Genomic DNA, 20,989 nt, shown 5'->3' on the forward strand with positions numbered 1-20,989 from the left:
GTGTTAATGCTGTTTTTCCTTTGTGTTACAGCCCTCTGGTAAGGTTAGTCGGTGACAGATTTAATGTGCTACAAGCAGTCACTTATGCAACAATGCACACCATATTAAATTCTTATGAAACCCGATGAGTCCTGGTTGGTTTGAGTTAATATAACCAACCCAACGGGACTTAAGAAACACATACATGTCATGACACTTCTACAGTACTGTGTAACACTTTATTAAACATCTGCTCAGCTATACAAATACCCATTATGAAGCCTCTTGATGTAATATTCTGATGAGACCTTTGTGTTCTGGTTGGCTGGAATATTATCACAGACCCAAAGGAACTCAGAAACACGCAGAGCATGTCATTGCTACAACACTTTATTAAAAATCTACTTAAGTATGCAAATGAAGAATTATCAAGGCCCACATTTCTAAATCTGTTATTTGTTTTTCATTCCACTGCTTTCTTTTTTTTTTCTTTTTTAATATTCTTTATTCTTTCTAAGTGTTTGTGGCTGGTTTGTTTTTGTGGTAATGCTGGGCCCAGCCACTTGACCACATTTCTTTTGCATGTGAAGCACTTTGTGAATCTGTTTAATCATGACCTTTGATTATTTGAATGTGAGTACAGCACGAGGGCGGAGGGCTATGGTGACAAAGAAGAGACTGAAGAGAGATAAATAGAAAACAAACCTTTCATAGAAGGAAACAAGCTTCCAGTGTCTGACCAAACCTTTTAATTTTCCGCTTCATTAAGAGCTCCAGTGCAGGTGCTGTGAGACCAAGGCCAGAGGCCGCTTGAGACACAGGCAGACCCTTTAATAGCCTGTTTACAACCAGACTTTGGCAGCATAGAGAGCAAATGGAAGGACTGTGCTTGTTAACAATTTAACGGCTGCACTGAATGATTTAAGGATTTGCATACTCGCAAAGGTCATGTTTGTTAGGTTCTTCACTGGGTGAGACTTAAACCCACATTGACTGAGGTTTATGATCCACACTGATCATTTTCAGGGATGGATGGTTGTAATGAAGCGTAATTGGAAACTGCTTCCCTCCTTTGTGGCCGCATGATAGGTCAGAAATTAATGTTGATAAAGTAAGCCAAGATGAGTGTGTACCAGCAAAAATTACATCCATGAACAATCAGTCTGTGCCTGTACTACAGATGTTTATGAATAACTGAATTTTCACGCTGATTTCCAGTGCTTCTACATGTAAGGTACTGCTCATTGCAGATTCATGAAACCAAGAGACCCACAGTGGCTTGTTGCTTACAGCACTGTATTCCTGGCATATCCAGACATTTCATGCATTGAATAGAGCTATGAATAATGCAGCTGTAACACACAAACCAGAATTGATAGTAAAAAAAAAAAAAGCCAGTTGACACAAAATAATGAATTAGGACCTTGTACTCTTTCATCAGAAAGAAAACCCTGACCTTTAATTTTAGATTGTGACTGTATAGCGACCTCACCTTCTTTTATAGCCAAATTGAGAGAATGTGGCATACATCAGGTATCCCTGATTTCTTCAGACTGCTTTCTTATCTTTTGAATTCAGCAAGAAAGGAATGGAGATGGTGACATTATGATTTAATAGTAGTCTGCGTTTTAGCACCTTAGTAACTTTTGACAGCTCTTTCTTTCTCCCTCTGCCTCCTTTTTTTTTTTTTCTCACTTTCAGCTAGAGTCTGTCTGACCATGTAATACATGCAAGGTTACACGTTGTCTGGACAAGGACTAAGGGCATACAAAGTCAATGGACCTTGACTGAAACAAGTGTGAAGTTGCAGCAGAATGAGAAAACTAAAGCTGCCGTGTGTGGCCAAGGCTGCTGCTGTTGTGTTGTGAATTTATTTCCAGTGAAATCGTGAGCTGCACCTGCAGACTATAACCAAAAGGTAGAAAACCAACTAATACACTCTGACATTGGATTGCATACCTGACCAAAGGCACCACTTGAGCAGGGGAGGTGTTTGAAGGTTGCTGAATTACCCTACCAGCAACTGCATCCCCTTGTTTCACATTCCTGTCCTGCTCTCTTAATGTTATTTAGAGATAGATTAAAGAAGCCAGCCCCTCACATAGCCCTCAGATGACCTGGAAGGAAGGCAGGTCACAGACAGAAGCATGTTTTGGGGCTTTTTGTGATGCACTTGCTCATTTTGTTGCTTCTGACTGGCTGCATGCCTCGACCAGTACATTGAAAGTCCTTCCAAGTCACTGATCATGACAGGCTTTCCCTTGGCTCTTTCGCTTGCCCAGAGGTGGCCCTATTACCCTCTCATACCACCATGTGGAACTGAGGCCACATAGCCAGGGCAGCAGTAGAAGGAATTATTGAAAGTGATGGAAGAGATGAAGCATGACAAGACTGGAAAACATATTTCATACATTAAGCTTAGAGCAAAAACTGGAGAATTCAACATATGGGAGAGTTTAACTGGATATCAGTGTAGAAAATGTTCAAGAGGTCGTGCTTAGAAATCATGGGACTGCTGTAGAGATGGCAATTCATTGTAAACTAGGAGAAATTTGAAGCAGCACTGCAGAGATGTGAAGCAGCTGTATTCTTGGCCTTGACCCTTTAAACTATTATGCACCAGTGCTCTGTCTGTCTGTCTGTCTGTTTGCTGGCCTGCCTGTATCTTCTTGGCTCCCCATTAGGCTGTGGATCCATGAGGAAAGAAATCCTGACCTCCCTCAGCTGGCTTGCTTTTCTATGGCCTACTGTCAACATCCCCATACACAGCAGCATTGCCATCTGGAGCATTCTCCCTCCTACTCTCTTTATTGTATTCTCCAGTGTGTTCACAGAGATGCTGTCTCTTTCTTATGTGCAAACACATGAGTGTATGCACAAGGTCGCACACAATGCAGTGAATATTTGGTGTAAACCACAGCGGACAGCAGGTTTCCACTGATGCACACCCAAACAACTGGAAGGCAGGGCCATTTGTTTTCATCAGGAGATGAAAGCCCCGCGTGTGATAGTATAAAGTCAGTGCACAGGACAGTACATATTAATAATGGATATTTATTCTGTTTGGTATTCTTTTCGGGTGCTCAAAGAGACAATCAGACATGGGAATAATTTTTGTAGCTGGCCGGGAGGACAACGGCCTTTTACAGGTCAATGGACATTTATTTTTGTTTCAGTTGTGCCAAGAAAATTCAGCTCGGTGTAAATAAAACACAGCCATCCTCCTGTCTCATGTAGGACATTGCTACAGGTATATATTAGCATACTAAAGGTCAGAGTGGCTGCTTTTCATAATTCCCTCATCTCTGTGCTATGATTCACTTGTGTTAAGTAGATTTGGTCATACATTTGTACTGGAGGGCACATGCATTGAGTCCAAGGTGAGCCCCCCCTGTCTTTGTCATGTTTTGACATTCGATTTAGTGGTCTCTATTTGCATATCCACCTAATAAAGTGACACTGTCTGTGCCCAGAAACAGTTTTGATGCCTAATACTTTACACACCCGACTGGCTGATATCACTTCCATTAGCTCGAAACCCATATGAAAGCAGCACTTAATCACCTTGTTCTAGCATATTGGTCACTTCATGCATCTTGCTGCATTATATATTGACCACATGATTGAAATGCCAATAAATACCAATCCCTCAGTGTCAGATCAACCAGAAACAATCGCCTGAACACAGCGATGGCGCCGCGACTAGTATGCTAGTCGCTGTTGTGTTAGGATTTCATCAGGATTCAGCAGTCTGTGTGTGAGCGATGGTGGGACGCCACAGGAGGGACAAGTGGAGGAAAGAATAATTACTAGGCCTATTTCCTCCCCAAGTCATTCACGCACCAGCAGCCCCAACAAAGAAGGCTCTCCCCCTGCATTGTTATTATGAAATGAAAAATGGGCAGCAGATCAGTACAATGACAGGCTGTTTGGTGTATTTACCTGTCATTTGTCTCCGTTTGGACAGGAGTGGACACTGTGCAGTTTGAGGAGGCGCGCTCCCACTGATGATATCGGTTTCATAGCCCCTCCTTTGTGTTGTAGATGGATGTGCTGCACTGTAAGCATTGGGTGTAATCTAGCCACATACCAGTTGTCAGACACGGAGAGGGACAGAGTGTATTTCAGATGTAATACGTTTGAAAGCTGGCCTAATTAAAAAGCGAACAGGCACTTGGCAAGCATTGATTGTTTGTGTACCTGCACATTGAGGATAAGGACAAGACCATCCAGCTCCAAGGATTCTTGGTATTAATTAGTGGCTCTAAGCAAAGGCTACATTTAAACATGGAGAAAATGAATTCCCATCTATTGTCATTTATTCTTCTGCATTTACGTTACCAGGTCATGCGAACCCCCGGATGTCTGCTGATACTGGGCATTAAAAAAAAAGAAAAAAAATTAAATGCATGTTTAAAGGAAAGCGCATCCGATGCATGCATCACTACACATCAGCTAAACTGAAGCTCTTTTATTAGGTTCCAAAATTATCAAGTTAAGTCACTTCCAATTTTCATGTTTACTGGGTCAGTTTGCACCAGCTGTCAGGCGTGTGAGGACTAATGGAGGTGTCACGCTGGGTTTATTCATGAGCTTAGAATTAAATGATTCTATCTGCCTTCAGGATAGTTCAGAGTTATTGAGCTTAAAGGTTTTGAACATCCACTGAGTTTAATCCTTAAAAAAAAAAACAACACCACAGTCATAATAATTGGTATTCATAGACTTGGTTGATATAAATGCCTCAATCTGGACAATAAATAAATAAATAATAACACAAAGCCTCGATATTCAGACATTCAGTGTATGCACTAAATGTCTCCTTATTTAAATCAGCTGATGACTTTGTAAAGTTAGTGTTTTTCCTTTGTTTGACTTCTTTCTCAACAGAAACAAAAATCCAAACAAACCAAAACACAGTGTTCATCTGACTTATTTATTAAATGTGTCTAGGGTGAGGGCCTTTGTTTGGGAGTCATGTATAACATCGTTTGTGACATTGCCCAGATAGCTGTTACTACTGCACACGCAGTGTCGTGAAAATAAATTTGACCCCATCCTGATTTCTTAGTTTTCTGCATATCTGTCATGCTTCCATGTTTCAGATCATCAAACAAGATCTCAAAAAGCAACACGTCATGCCAGAAAGAAACAAAGTCACTGATATCTATCAGTCTGGAGAGGTTACAAAGCCATTTCTAAGGCTTTGGGACTCCAGCGAACCACAGTGAGAGCCATTATCCACAAATGGAGAGAAGTTGGAACAGTAGTGAACCTACTCCAAGTGTGCACTGACGACTCATCCAGGAGGTCACAAAAGAACACAGAACAACATCTAAAGAACTGCAGGCCTCACTTGCCTCAGTTAAGGCCAGATTTCATGATCCAACAATAACGCAGAGACTGGGAAAAATGGCATCCATGGGAGAGTTCCAAGGTGAAACCACTGCTGACCAAAAAGAACACAAAGGCTCGTCTCACATTTGTCAAAAAACATCTTGATGATCCCCAAGAAAATATTCTGTGGACTGATGAGATATAAGTTGACCTTTTGGAAGGTTTGATTCCCATTACATCTGGCATAACACAACACTTCATAAAAAGAACATTATACCAACAGTTAAACATGGTGGTGGTAGTGTGATGGTCTAGAGCTGCTTTGCTGCTTCAGGACCTGGATGACTTGATGTAATTGATGTAACCATGAATTCTGCTCTCCACCAGAAAATCCTGAAGGAGAATGTCCGGCCATCAGTTTGTGCCCTGAAGCTCAAGAGCACTTTGATTATGCAGCAGGACAATGATCTGAAACACACCAGCAAATGCACCTCAAAATCATTAAATAAAACAAAACAAAATTAAGGTTTTGGAGTGGCCTAGTCAAAGTCTGAACTCAAATTCAATTGAGATGCTTTGACATGACCTTAAACAGGCCATGCTCAAAAACCCTTTAGTGTGGCAGAATTAAATCAATTCTGCAAAGAAGAGTAAGTGTAAGTGTGTAACATGTAAATGTGAAAATGTGCGAAATCGGAACGGGGAGAAACACATTTTCACAGCACTTTAACTGCTACAGTTTATGTTCTCAGTAAGCTTTTAGTCCACACCTAGGGTTGTAGTAATTTAAAGAAAATGTTGGTTTGCATTATATGCAATCATATAGCCTTAGCCTATTTTATACTGAAATGATTATGACAATCACAGAGCTGACCATTATATATATATATATATATATATATATATATATATTTTTTTTTTTTTTTTTTTTTAAATGGATCTGTACCAACTGGTGACCTGATGGCTCATTAAATAGCTCCAATCAGCCAGACATTAAATTCCACAAGTTTTGTCATAGTGTAAATTTCCTGTTTTAATGAGAGAGGAGTCATCATATCTAGCCTGGCTTGGGTGCACCTGCTGCCACAGACAGAGCCAGTGGAGCTGTAACAGGGTGCCTGTGCCATTATAAGGCTAAACAAAGCCCCAAGCACAAAAGCTGCAGACGAGTTAACTCACTGTTTTACAATGTAAGTTATGTTGGTTGTTGGGCTGCGATGTACCAACAGCTGTAAAGTTGTTATGTGACTTCTTTGAATTATTATTATTATTATTATTATTATTCTATAACTAAATGCAACCAAAATTAATATTTTTTTGACATGGTGTCAATTAATTTAGTTTAGTTAACTTTGGGTATGGTACATATATGTAAACACAAAACAAGCTAGACCTAGCAGTTTGTGTTTGGTTTTTCACAGGTAGTCGGCACCTCCCAAATAATAGATTGATCCTAAAGGCTATTGATGTTCTATATTTCTCATTATGAAAGTAGCATTGGCGATATGGTTGAATGAGGGCATATCGAGCAAATGATCAACCAGTCAACTCAGAGACTACAACTCCAGTTCCATCACAAATGAACTGCTGCAGAGTTCGTTTTGGACTGGACAGAGACAACTTTGTCTAAAGGACCTTGCTACCGTTGTTTTGGTTTGCACTTGAGTGAAATTACTGTGTTTAAAGGAGTCGCACATGTGGTAAGTAGGAAACTAGCAAAAGTATCAATACCCTTTACTCTGGGTAGACCAACCTAACTTCATCTATTAAAGTTTTATTTCTCATAGTTTGTCATCATATTGTGTAATGCTCACAATATTTTTTCTGTCCAATTTGATTGGCATTTGAAGCATTTTAAATCCACAGGAAATATGTAAAATAATTCATGTCCAATCTGTCAGTGTTATGCTGCTTTCACTTCTAATATCCACTGATGGACCTTTCTTTAAAAAAATAAAAAAGGTCCATGTTTCACTTTTTAAATAAGAAAAGGCTAACTTTCAGAGTGCTTGTAAAAGATTTTGTTAGTAAGACAGTGATGTGGTCAAATGCAGAACACTCAATGTTCTATTACTAGATTGAATGCCTTTATGCCTCTAAAACTGCTTTAATTCTACATGGAATAGATTCAACAAGCTGTGGAAACGTTCCTCAGAGACTTTAGTCCATGCTGGCAAGATAGCGTCACACAGTTACTTCAGATTTTTCAGGTGTGTACCTCCTGTTCCACCACATCCCAAAGGTGCTCTTGGATTGAGATCTGGTGACTGTGGAGACCATTTGAGTGCAGTGAACTCATTGGTGTGCTCAAAAAGCAGTTTGAGATGATTTGAGCTTTGTGACATGGCTCATTATCCTGCTGGAAGCAGCCATCAGATGATGAGTTCACTATAAAGGGATGGCCACGGTCAGAAACAATACTCAGGTAGGCTGTGGTGTTTAAATGATGCTCAGCTGATACAGAGAGGCCCACCACCACTAACTGTTGATACAAAGTGGGATTGATCCATGCTTTCACGTTTTTTATGCCAAATTTTGATCCAAATGTTGCAGCAAAAATCAAAAGTCATGAGACCAGGCAACATTTTTCCAATATTCCTTTATGGTGATCCCATAGTCTCAATTTCTTATTCTTAGCTGATCACACCAGGAGTGGCACTGGTTTGGTTTTCTGCTACTGTAGCCCATCTGCTTCAAAGTCATGATGTGCGTTCAGAGATGCTCTTCTGCAAAGCTGCCCTGTGATTGGCTGATTAGATACGTGCATTAACAAGCGACTGAACAAAAGCATCTAATAAAGTGGCCAGTGAGTGTAGTTTGAATTGCATTCTGTCTTCAGTTAATCAGCTTTGCAGTTAGACTAATTTGACTGAAGTTTGGATACACGCTTTGGCTTTACTTGCTGTGCTTTACCCGCAATGTGGCTGTCAACAAACTAATAAGTGCTGTTTGTGGTCTTTGACAGTCTCATTGTAAGCACACCTCAACAAGGAAACAAGATTAAACTGATCATACTGTTTGTTTAAATTTTGTTCTGTTATTATTTTACTCTTGACTTATTATTATGATTAAGATGATAATGATGACTATTATTTATATATTTATATTTTTATTTGCTGTTGCTTGCTGACATCACCCATCACTTGCTGCCTGAGTGGTAAGAGGTGGGTATGTTGAAGCCATGGTTCATTTAGATAATCACTGTAATGTGCACCTGTATGCAAAATGTTAGCTGTCAAAAGTGAATTCACTGTGATCAATGCATGACTACTGTCAGAACAACAAATGACTGTTATTTTCTAGCATTTTGATGCAATACTCAAAATAATAATACATAAGGCACAAGCTCAAGGAAAGTCAGTTTGCATTAGCAATTTGAAGACACAGCTCACGTCAGTCGACAAACACTATGCTGTCTCTGATGTCACCAATCGTAGCAGCAGAGAGACCCATCCTGTGAACTTTCTCCTATGAACTCTGTGGTTGGTGCTTTCAGTTTTGCTTTCTCCTTCCCCTTTACCACCTCCTGTCAATACACTCGCTGCACACATCACGGGAACATGCTCCTACCCTCAGCCCTTCAAAACACAGTCATTAAAAAATAAATACATGATGCCGATGGCAGTGAAGCAGGTGGGAGTGGTAGCTATGTGAGCCTTTAGACTGACTCACACTGACTCATATTCTACCCACTGACTGAATGCATTTACTCAAAACCACCGCTGACTTTATGGATCTCAGACATTGATTTTCTTATTTTAAAACTTAATGAACTGTGGGGAAAAAAAAAGAAAAAAATTCTCCTCATCTAGTGGACTGCCTTGCCTTTTGTGGTTGACATTAATATGTTAGTTTGTCATGCATAATTGAAGGTTTTATGATTTCATTACTGGATAGTAGGCAATCATATACAATGAAGGCACAAACAGTAATCTTTAACTATTTTATGAGACTTCCCAAACACACATATAACCCCTTACGTGTGTTGCTGTCTGAGATGGTTCATAAAATACAGTGCAACCTTAAAAATCTTGACTAAACAGTCCAAGCTCAAGGTTCATTTAGTAGGTCTTCTAGCGGATGGGTAGATATTAGCTGTTATGATATGGAGAAGAATTAATTTCCACTTTTTAGCAAAAAGTCAAAAGTTAGCTCTAAAGTGGGTGTTGCTATGGCTCCTATATTCATCCACTGTCGTCTGATTAGTTGGATCACACACACACACACACACACACACACACACACACACACACACACACACACACACACACAGGCATTTGTTTATGCACAGCTCTCCCAAGGTCCTGCCACAGCATTTTAATTATGTTGGGGTGTGAACTTTGAGTCATTGCCACACCCTGACTCTTTCCTTTTTCAGCTATATTCATTGTAGATGGGCTGCTGTACTTGGGATCATTGCACTGTTGGATGACCCAGTTTATGCCAAGCTTTAGCTGTCTTACAGATGACTTCACATTTGACTCTAGAGTACTTTGATATGCAGAGGAGTTCGTGGTCGACTCAATGACTGCAAGGTGCCCAGCACCTGTGGCTGCAAAACCAAGTGCAAATCATCACCCCTCTACCACTGTGCTTGACAGTTGGTATGAAGTGTTTGTTGTTCTGTCTTTGATAAATTGTATAAAGCACTTTAAGCACTCAAGTAGAGCAGAAAAGTGCTATAAAGAACCAGTCCATTCACCATTTGGTTTTCACCAAACATAGAGCTGTGCATTAACATCTCCACTTTGGTCTCATCTGTCCTAAGGACATCCTTCATAAGTCTTGTGGTTTGCTCAGTTTCAACCTTGCAAACCTAATTGTGTGCTTCCATATTATTTATTTATTTATTTTTTTTTTAGAGAGAAGAGGCTGTCTCCTGGTAACCCTTCCAAACAAGCCATACTTGTTCAGTCTTTTTCTAATTGTACTGTCATGAGCTTGAACATTTAGCATGCTAACTGAGGCCTGTGGAGTCTGAGATGTAGGTCTTGGGTTTTTGCAGTTTCTCTTAGCATTGCACAGTCTGACCTTAGAGTGAATTTGCTGAGACATCCACTCCTGGGAAGATTGGTTCCCACTTCTGAATAATTTTTCTCTCTGTAAAATGATGGACTTGTTTAGAAATGGTCTTATAATACTACCTAGACTGATGGGAAGCAGGAATTGCGCCTTTAAGATTATCACAGATGTCTTACCTCCTTGGCACTGTGTTAACGTACATCTGAATGCTCCAGACCAGCAAACTGCCAAAACTTCTACTTCTATGGATGTGGTCACACTTGCTGATGATCAATTATTGCAGAGTGCATTTGATTAGCAGCACCTGGCTGCTACTTAATTCCTATAGAAGCAGAAGCGTGAACTTAGTTTTCACACACTGCTTCTGCATTTGACTTAATTTTTGTTGTTCATGAGGTTGTATTTACCTAATATTAAGACCTGATAAGGACAAGATTATTTTTTATTATTTTTTTATGCCCTTATATTAAAGCTTATAATTGAAAGAAGCTGTACTTTCTCTTTTCCGTGAGCGCATATGAACCACACAATGTTTTCTTATCTGTTTACAATGTTGAGAATGAACTGTGAAAATCAAAGAAAAAAGTGTAGTATCTGTTTGGGATTATATTTCATTTTGTTGCATTCGCTGTTAAATTGACATATGAGTAGGGAGGAAAAAAGATGACAATGCTGCAGGTCCTGCTAATTTGAAAGGAGAATTTTTTTCACTCGACACATGAATCAGCCAAATGTGTCCTTATTTGACTGAGAGATGTGGGGAGCAGCAGAAAAACATGATCATTACACGTGTTAAGCACTAGGCTCATTTGAAAAATCATTAAAATCACAGATGACTCATTATTAATGCATAAAAAGAGAGTTTATTGGCATTCTTTGAAATAAACACCTCATTTGGAGACTTACTTAATGGGCTCAGTCTAGTAAGGAGTAAACTCATTGTTAACCCCTCTCTAGGAACCCTCAGCTTTAATGACTTTGTTTGTGCTAGAAATAGATAAGAAATAGAAAATAAATCAATTTATTCTTACTGCAGCATTTATTTTAATTTTGTGAAGAAACCGGGGAGAACGAACACATTTCTTTTTCATTGTCAGGCATCTGTGTGTATCCTTGAACATTTTATCTGAACCATTTTTTCCCTCTCTCTGTGAATATCCTGTTGAGGCCTTAGCTAGTCCTAATTATTGTATTCTGAACTGTGGAGCACAGACAGCCACAGGTTCACTTCTGGTGTTTATGCAGGGCCTTCTAAATGATTTTGTTCTACTTGGCTGCACACTTTAATGAAAGTGTAAATGCTTTTGGAATGGTAGAATCAGCTGAGTTGGGCGGATTAGCACTTCCTTTTTCCACAGCCTTGATGTTTAATTACCACAAGTTTGTTGTTTTCTTATTCATCTGCTACTTTTTTCTTTTTTAACTTTTAGACAGCTCACATTTAGCTGAGGGCCTGAGTAATTGGTGTGATTGGGAGGGGTGAGGGAAAACAAGGGGGGAGAGCCTGCCTGGCGTCTGTCTGACAAACAGAAGATGTGCGGAGGTACTTTGGGGGCAGCAAGTAGTTTTGTAACATCAATGCTTTTCACACAAACATCCCATGAAAACCCTTATCAAAACAGCTCAACAGATATTTATATTCTCACTTTTAATTTGTCTCTCTTCCTTCTTCCCTTTCTCATCTTACCCATAATGCACTGCATATCACTTCTACAAACATGCAAGCACAGACCCTGTCTTTGCTCTTCTCCAGTGTCATCGGGTTCTGGTTTATCATTACACCCAGCCAGTGGAGTATGTTTAGGTCACTGGTTGGCTTTGACCTGAATTTAGCATTTAAATCAGGCCAGGCTTGGCTGTGATCTCATTACCAGGGTACCTGACTGTATTTGAAGTAAAGCTCCGGCATTAATAAAGATCCCTCAAGGGTTTGACAAAGGGAAAGATGAGGCTTGTCCTGCAGCACAGGTAATTTACTGCAGCAGAACAAGATGGAGAGACTGTGTTATTATAGACTTGATCGCTTGGCAGGCCGGCTCATAATTGATCTGTGCTCTGCAGAAGTGGCTCGGTGGTAGTGATGGAGGGTGTGGTTGTTGGAGGAAGAATTCGATGAAGAATGTAATACATACTGTACAACAGTGAGGGGGATCCATAGTTTGAAAACCGAGAGGGCCGGCAGAAGAGGGTTGGACAAGTGAATATCGATTAAAAATATTCCCTGTGACACACATTTAGCAAATTATATTAGAGTTTGGCACCTGCTCATAGCTGTTCATCCAAAACATCACTGAGAGAAATACTGACTCTAGCTATTTTGCAGGAAATGGAGGAAACTCAACTCAATGCTTCACTGCAGTATATAAAAATAAAGTGCATATTAAAAATGTTTCCGTTTACAGTGTATCTCTTCACCTGTCCTTTAAATCTCAGAAGGCCCTTCCCACATGAGTATAAACACACCAGTTGATTGAAAGTTATCCCTTAACCTCACCCCTATATGCACAGTGGCTTTATAGTATGCTAGTAAAAGTTACAAGTCATTATTAAACAAGAAGGTTGTAATGATGGCAGTAAATTTCATTAAAATACCAGTCAATTTTATGAAACCTTCAAACTCTCATTAGTAATTTAAAAGCTGTTCATGAATCGGGTTTCATTGTTCTCATAGGTGTATCATCAGCTGATCAGGCCCTTGTCAGTGAAACATAATCCAGGTCAACTCGCTATCTTCCATTTGTTGGGGTAAATGCTACCGCTTGCAAGCTGATCACACATGAATAGAAAGTAATCTGAATGAAAACAGAAATACAAACAAATAAATGCTGAAGCACAACAGAACATGACTGCAAATATTCCCGCGTCTCCTTCTGTTTAACCATTCTTTGTGGTACAAAATCATAAGCTATTTTTATCATTCTCATCAGGAAAATGTGAAATGAGCTGATTCCAAAACATCTACGCCATCCGTCAATGCACCAGGGTAATACATCTTGTTCAACAAAAGCACAGATGAATACAAATCCTGAAGGGCTCTTTGTAAAACTGCATATCTTGTCCACGGCATCGCTCACACACAGTGTGATGTCTTTTGCGTCACATGTTTGAAGTATTATCTTTACAAGAGACAACGGATGCAAATGAATCCTCCCTCAACATTTACCAAAACATTGTTTATCGTCTTCACTGAAGAAGGTAGAAATCTCCAAAGTCTGATATCAGAGCAGTTGCAACAGCTTGAGTGCAGATGTGGCTAGACAGCCCTTTTTCTCAGCATCTGCAACAACACACAGTACTGATCTGCGTGCTCGAGGGAGTCAAACCTGCAGCAAATAGAACATTTTCTAAAAGCTCATCTGAGCTACTCTAAATAATTTTGCTGTCTTCATCATGGCTGGGCACAGCAGGCTCCTTTGGGGAGCCCAGAATCAATCCAGCGCTGTGGAGGTCTGCTTATTATCTGCCAATAGAGGTCAGAGAGTTATTTCTGGTGCAGTGGAATACAATGAAGTAATGTAATATCTAGGGGGAAGATAGCTTTAAAGGAAACACTCATTGTTGGGGGACGGAGGGAGGGAGCTCAACCAAATCAGTAAAAACTTGGAATTGAAGTCTGCAAGCTGTTGGCACCATGCTGCAAAAGTGGAACACTTCCTGTGTGAATCATAGCTTTGGAAAGAACAGCATTTGGAGTTAGCTGAGGTGCGGCAGCGATGTCACTTTGTATTTTTCAGCCAGTCTAAAATGTTTTTAGAAATAAAAAAAAAAAAAAAAGATGTCTTTTTACATCAAGCATGACTTTGGCCCTCAATTCACACATACATAACCCCACACCACCCACCTCCTCTTTCGTCTTCTTGGCCCACTGGTTGTGCTGAATGTTTGGTAAGTGGGGAAGAAGGGTTGCCATCTAGGTCAGTGTGAGTGAGTCAGATCTATTGCAGGAACACAGGAAGTTGGGTTACGGGATAGAAAGTTTCCATTGCCATCTTTTGTCCGTGTCTGTGCTCACTTCACAAATCTGATTAATAGACTTGAATGCTCTGTGACCCAGGATGAAACAAAACTGGGACAGTCATGAAAATTCTGGTCTGACCATATTAGCTTTGTACTCTATTTTACTGCTGCACGTAAAACAAAAAACAGAATTTACTTCATCTTAATTTTATTACAAAAGGCGACAGCTTTTTATTGATTACATTTGAAACCCCACGGCCTTCCATTATGATCTGGGTTGGCTTAAATTGCCAATGAATCTCGCAAGTTGCTGTAAGAACAATACTTTGTCTTATTGTTCCAGAAATTCATTAGCGTTGGGTTCCTGTTCATCTGCTCTCCTTCTTAGATTGATTATTCTATGACACTCTCCATTAAAGCCCCATTAGCTACCATTATGGCTGGGTATTTTCATTGCCAACAATAACACTCAACCAGAATGCAATTGGAAAAGAGCATGAGACACTAGCACAGTTTGACAGTTACAGGATTGTTCATTATTAGCTGACATTGTCTACGAGACAACAGAATATGCCATTCATTGAAGGCCTATGGTACTTCCTCCCCAGTTGAATAGCTTTACATGACAGAGGACATTCCTCTTGCATTCGTACAGGGTTCTCTATCAACGACGTCAAAGGGGGGGAGGGGAACAAAGGAGGACTCGCTAATGACAAAAGATGCGATTCATTTAGTTTAAGTGCAAAACATCCATCCTAAATATCCTCTCCTGCACTGAAGCTTTGATTAAGAGATTCAGTGAAGTCGCTTTAAAACACGCTTTAAAAGGAGAGTGTCAGGAGGAGAAATATAGACCATTTCCCCCACGCCTGCAATCCTTCTCTTTGTCATTCTCCAGCTATATGATAGATCAGCAAATAGCAGATAAATGGACATTACTTGAAGCAGAAAGAAAAGATTAAAAATGGTTTATTTCTGAAGTTGCTAAAGTTAGTAATTATTGGGTAAACTTGCCTATTAGTTCCTATTAGTTGTGAAGGCCATAGCTCATAAGAAGCCTAAATGAATAATTACATATGTGCATTTTTATAATATCCATTAGACTGACCAAAACTTCAGCAAAGTGAGAGCACTTTTTACCATTCAGAAGTACTTCCTATTCTCACTCTTTTATCAGGATTTCAGTTTAAACCTTTTCAAACACCAAAAAAAGTACTGATCTGATATAGTAATGGGACCTGTGAGCTGGGACTGTCTTTCTCTGCATCTTTGACTATTATTCTCCATGAAGTATAGTAATTCCTGACAACAATGGAACTTTCAGGATGGCACTTAGAATGTCGGATATAGTAGACATTTGTTAGTATAAAATGGAGCAAACACACTTATATAAAACAATATATGCTCAGATAGAAGAAACAAGTATGAGACAAAGATGTCAACCTGTCTTTGCAATTCCTGTGCTCTGTCACTCAACCTTAGAAAAGCATCTTTTAGCATGAACACGCACAAACAAACCATTACCAGAAGTCATTAATTGCCTTCGCCGTCTCAGCCGCAGTAGCTCATTGCTAGCCACATTTAACTCCACTCTCAGACAGCAGGCAAGAAAATAGTCCCATCAGTTTTTGCACATGTGGCCCCTCCCCTCAGACTGCTAGTCTTGATTATTCTTATATTCCTAAAATATATTCAGCATAGTGACGTGCACAAAGATATTTCTTCTGTGATGCAAAATGCAATATGTAGCAATAACAAGCCGTAATCCCTCGGGGGATGCGTCAGGAAGGGCATCCGGGTAAAACTCTGCCAAATCAAACATGGTAGCTACCCGCCATGCAACCCTTTGTGAATAAGGGAGCAGCTGAAAGTAGCATCTTAATTGTGTCTGGCTGCATCATAATGCTAGTATTATAGCCACTAATCTGCCAGATTAGCATCTACATTCAGAGGTCTGCCAATCTATTCCAACTCAATCAGTATGAAAGTCTTCTCTCTTTTGTAGTGGTGTAATATCAGTCAAAGTGACTGTTGTTCAGCATATATAACCTCCAGTTCTAATGTGATCTGCACAGCTCACTGTTTGAAGTGCACGAATAAGCTTGACACAGGACAGTAAGCCCCTTGTCAATTCAGTTTGGTGGTTTTCTTAAAGAGCTATCTCTCATTAATGTTTCAGATATACTCTATATTCCCTATATTCTATTTGTACTAAAAGGCTTAGTTTCCTGAAGTACTTTCTTTTGATATCTGAGAGACCAGAGGTCCTTTAAGCTGGTACAATTTTGCAGAAAATGTGAAAGTTATCAAATGGTAAAGTTTTATTATTATTAGAAATTAAAATATCCATTGAGGACAAATTGCATAATTTATTGTGTATGCTGTGAGGTCATACTTAAAAAAAATGGAATTACTAAGAAAATTGCAACTGGTGTATCCTGTATATATTAAACTTTTTGGAAGAAATAATTTCCATATAAACTGACGCAGCCACTACATGGGGCTGCGTCTACACATTACACTTACAGGAGCTGCTCAGCCATGGAAATCATGAAACTCCCATTGCACAATTTATTGTACTGATGTTAATGCCAGAGGAAGTTTGGATCTCTGCAGCTATTGAGTCAGCAGAGCGTTGATGACTTTTATGCACTATTTGCCTTAAACCCCCCATTCTGTAACTTTACATGGTCTGCCACTTCGCGACTGAATTGCTGTGGTTCCTAAATGCTTCTGCTTTGCAATAACACTGCTTACATCTGATCGTGGAATATCTAGGAGGGAAGTAATTTCATGGGCTGACTTGTTGCAACATTCGATTACAGTACCATGCTCAAATTCATTGAATTCTTTAGAACAACCTATTCTTTCACAAAAGTTTGCAAAGGCAGACTGCATGGCTAGCTGCTTGATTTTATACACCTGTGGCAATGGGACTGAAAACACCTCTTGATTCAAAGGTTAAAAGATGTGACCCAGTACTTTTGTTCATATCGTGTCAAGTTAAATTGTGTGTGTATACTGTACGTTGCTCTCGCCCTATGGTAGCTGAGATAGGCCCCCCCCACTTGCTGAATTGGATAAGCAGAAGCGAATGGGTGGATGGATGGACTGTATGCTGCTTGGCAATTATGTGAATGCTTTTTATAGTAGGGTTGGAGTGCTACAGAGTCGGATCCTGCACACTATAATTGTGCAACATTTGTATCAGTGTTTAATATGCATTTAACATATTTTCCTGGAGAACAAATAGGGAATAACAATGCAAAAGCAATTACATGGTGGGTGGCTCCCTCCCAGCATGTGTCATTTCAGTCACCGTGTTGAATATCTTCATGTCTGTTCCGTTTCTCACCCTGAGCAAAGACTGAGATTTTTAATTTGCATTGCGTCCTGGTCTGCACTCTCACACTCATCTACAATAAGCCAGTAAATATAAAAGGGATATTCAGGAACCATACATACATAGAAATCGGAGGCACAACTCCCTCATGATTGAGCATTAATAACTTTCTGAATGAATTTCTTAGTGTAAATGGCAACCAGTCACCCAGGGAAATTGGCTCAGTACAGATATTGACATTGTGATCAAAGGAAAACGACAGAGCAAAGATGACAAACTGAGGAGCTAGAACACTGGGCAGAGAGGATGTATGCGGGAAAGAAAATTAATTCTTATCACTTCTCACAACCAGTGTGGACACAGCAGCCGTCCTGTGTCAATCGGGTGTCAGAGCTCACTAATACTCTAAGATAATTTGAGCCATGCTGTCCTGCAAGTAGCTTTACTGCAGCAGAGGAACATCCAGCACTCTCCAAAATATTGTCTACGCACAAAATGTAAGCCGGCATTAGGATCTCCATTTGCTTTTACGCAGGTTTAAGTGGAGGCTGCACATATTTTGATTAGTGTTCTGTGATAATGTAAATTCTTTTATGCACCATTAAAAGCATAAAGTGTACCTATAACAAATAGGCTTGTCATGAATCTTTGATGCAAACGCTGTACTTAAACTAATTGTGTTTCTCTGCGGTGAATAATACCAAAGAGCCATTTATATAAAGAGTGTGTTTGTGGTGCTGCTGACTACGTATGGGTTGGGGACTAGGGATGACAAATGATGCAGCATTGTGAATTTATTGATGTGCGATACTGACTTCAGCACTTCAGCAGTCATTGCTACATGGATAAACTTCAGTGCAGTGCTCACGAGTGTAAACAGGCTTTGATTTGCAGGGCATTGCTGTGGATGGTGAAATGACTATAACCAATTTCTCTCTCAGACATTGATATTGATGTTTCACGTGGAGCGCTTTCCCCTTTGAGAATGACTGATTATTGCTGACTACAATGTGCATGCACATTATTTAGAAGTGAAATTCTTTTCTTTAGGTCAATGTTGTGAGAAGGTGTTTCATAGCGTTATTATGGTGATTACCATCATACATCTCCAGACATACTAATCATTCCTGTCTGTCTTACCTCATCCAGCTAATAATTTAAGCAACTTGGTGGCAGCATTAATCTGCAGTGCCATTAAATTAAAGCCTACAGAAATTCATGAACTGAAAATTTAGATTCTTTTTTATGAAGTCTTCCTGTTGGGGTGTATTTCCATGAAAGATTCAAGTTTGAAGTTTAAACTATATCAATCTTTTAAAAGGCTGGACGGGGTTAAACTGTTCTAAAACCTTAGAACTCAAGATGAATTTTAATTAGTGAACCTCTTGATACTGGTCTATTCCTTGGCAGTTTTCAACTCATATTCTCAAGAATTATACTTTTTCACATTGGCAATTAACAGTTTTTCCTAGAAACTATAGAAATTATAATTATTGAAGTAATAAAGGTTGGCATTATGACCTGTTGTTGGATGCACAAGCTAAATTTCAGCAGCAAGATTATATAAATTCCATGTGGTATCATTAATGCGTAAAATAAATCACAGCACACATTTTAATTAGTTTTCAAAACCAAGATGTGATTGTGCAAAACTCTGATTTTCAACAAGTATATCACAAAGCCTGCTGGCATGTCTATTAGCTTTCACTCAGCATGCCCAGTGGAGGCCTGGCACTCTGTGCCACTTCTTCTAGTGCCGAGACAGAGATGCCAAGCTGACTTAATTACCACACAACTGTCTGCCGATGCCCTAAACTGCTCTCCACTTCTTCCCTTTCAGTTCACTTGAATTCTTTGCCTTATTTCAGCCAAAGAAGCACTGGCAAGTTTTCTAAGTTAAAGCTACTTTGAGCAACATTATTAATCTTATTATATCTAATCGCTCCCTTTAATATGGAAAGCAGTTAAGTTGGCATCTTTGTATACCGTTACTCTTGGTTCCACTTGCAAGTGAAGAGAAAAGAACATATCACAGTCACATTTTAACAAAAAACTAACATCTGAGATTTATATTCTGTAGAGTAAAATACAAAGGAACTCAACAGATTTATTACAGTAACAGAATATAAGACCTACACTCATCTATATATTCATAATAGAAAGCCACAGTAAGCTATTGCATAAAATGCATGGAGCACTTAAGCAAAGTCATATTGTTCTTTGTAGAGTTTCCTCATTGGTTTCAACAGTAGGCTTGTGGCATTTTGTATGAAGTGTTATTTATTTGAATAACTTGTTTAGAATATTAACCATTAGGTGTGGGTAGAGGTATTGCCTCCATTTACAGATTCAAATGCATGCATCTGTTGCATAATGTATATTTTAGTATAAACATGAAAGGTTTGTCATTGATTCCATGTAAATATTACATTTCTTACACTCAGGCATTAGCTTTTTGCTTCTGAATACATCCTGTATATGACTTGATATATAAACATTTTCAAAGGTGAAAGGCCTCTGTTCTTCAAGTTTTACTACCTATTTGCAGACAAGCCAGTGTCTTCCATGCAAAATATAGACGACCATAGCACTCTGCTAATAGTCGAAGCAATCACAGGGAGGGGATTCTTATTTTAATTTAATTTTACCCAGCAATACCCAGCAACTTCCAGCAACCGCTTGCCAACTGGTCGGTGATAGACAATTTTCCCTAGGAACTACAGGTTGCCAGGGGGTCAGAGACTGGTCTCTAAGCCTGTATGATAGAGGCCTTAGGCATCATATCAATCTAAATGTTTTCCTTAAAGTCAACATGAATCATGAAATTTTTTGCAATAGAACTTTACACTGAAAAACAGTGCTGATATACTCCTTGGCTTGTTTTTCCTAGTCACCAAAAGTTGAAAAATATTCAACTTCAATAAAACATTGTGCTCATCACTGCCACTTTTGATTCAGCTGTCCAATCACGTTGTATGAGAGATGGAACAAACACTACACCAACAATCTGTCACATCCTATTCGCACAACTGCTAAACAACAATGGAGGAGAAGTTAATACCACTGCTCTCAAATTCTCCATGTCTGTACCAAATGACTTCCCCAAGCTACCACAGTACTGACATGAAAGATAATGCTTGGAGGAACGTTTTGTTCATCATGGATCTATCTGTTTCACAGCAGCTAGAATCAGGGACTTTTAACACATTGCCACTGTGGATATTCCCCATCATAGCATTCAAAGCACCTACCCCCCCCCCCCCCCCCCCCCTCTCCTCCAAAAGGAAAAAAAAATGTCTGAGTTTACTTTATTCAGTAGTAAAACTAAATAAATAAATAAATAAAAGCAAT

Source organism: Archocentrus centrarchus, chromosome 20 (genome assembly GCF_007364275.1).
Source record: "Archocentrus centrarchus isolate MPI-CPG fArcCen1 chromosome 20, fArcCen1, whole genome shotgun sequence".
NCBI lineage: Eukaryota > Metazoa > Chordata > Actinopteri > Cichliformes > Cichlidae > Archocentrus > Archocentrus centrarchus.